The sequence below is a fragment of the Ursus maritimus genome (assembly GCF_017311325.1).
Source record: "Ursus maritimus isolate PB19 chromosome X unlocalized genomic scaffold, ASM1731132v1 scaffold_X1, whole genome shotgun sequence".
Taxonomy (NCBI): domain Eukaryota; kingdom Metazoa; phylum Chordata; class Mammalia; order Carnivora; family Ursidae; genus Ursus; species Ursus maritimus.
In genome coordinates this window covers 10643828-10645157 of record NW_024423319.1, presented here as the reverse complement: position 1 = coordinate 10645157, position 1330 = coordinate 10643828, and positions in this window count along the sequence as shown.

Below are 1330 nucleotides of genomic sequence, written 5' to 3'. Positions count from 1 at the left end.
CCCCCCGCTTGTGCTCTGTCTCTCTCTCTCTCAAATGAGTAAATAAAATCTTTTAAATAAAACAACTTAAATTTAGATGATGGATATTCATTGTACTATTTTGTTTTTCTTCATGTTTGAGGATTTTCATAAGTAAGAAAATAAAGGAATAAGAAGAATAAACACAAGATAAAAAGTCCATCTGTGATAGCGCTAGAATCATCCTCTTCTCTTCACTCCCCGTTGCTTCAGTTTAGAGGCTGGTAAATTTTCCCTGTAAAGGGCCAGATGGTAAATATCTTAGATTGCGTGGGTCATACGATCTCTATAACAACTATTCAACTCTGCTACTGGAGCACAAAAGCAGCCAGTGACAATACACAAATGAATGAGTATGGCTCTAGTTTAGGGAAGGCGATGGGTTAGAGGGTTGTAAGAGTACTCATACTTCAGTCAGAGTTGATGAGAGCTTCAGTTAGAGTAGGGGTTAGCAAACTACAGCCTGTGGGCTAAATTTGGTCTACCATTTGTTTTTATAAATAAAGTGTTATTGGGAAAAAACCACTGATAAGACAAGCTGAGGAGTGACTACTGTACTAACGGATCATTTTCCCAGACTCTGCAAGAATTATGCCATTGTTTGCTTTGACCCATCCATGAATATGATCTGGAGACAAAAAAAGGGCCATTGCATATGTTTGTATGGGTTGTTCACTGCACAAGGGCTCCAGGCCAAGGTGGTTGAAGAGATACTGAAATCCAGCCCATGCTCTACTTACAAGCTATGTGCTCTGGTGAGGGGCTTTAATTACCTGATGGAAGGAGCACATGTGGGTTAGGGATGGCAGCCCTGATCGTGACACAATCATTTTAGAGATGCATTACATCTTTCAGGAAACCAAAGTTCCTGCTAGGGTACTGATCCTAATGTAGTCTAACTTACCTCCAATAGGAAACACTGGGGTTCCCATGTTTATGTATTTGCTCGTTTGTTCATAATTTTTATATTTCTAGAGATTGTGTGAAGTCCAATACTTTTCTTCATACTTAGTATCTCGAAATTCCCTAATAAAGGGTATGTTTGCGATATATCTGAATAGTCATTTAATTGTACGTCAGGTCTATATTGAACGTTGAGATGAATAAGGTACGGTCCCTGCTCTCAATAAACTTCTAGACCAATGACAAAAGCAGATAAATAATCACATCATAATAGGAAGTGTGACAAGTGCCATGATAAAGAGACTCTCTGGAGATACTGAGAGAGAACCAAGAAGGAGCTCCAGCCTTGACTGTTTCGTGTGTGTGTGTGTGTGTGTGTGTGTGTGTGTGCGTATGTATGCGTGCACAT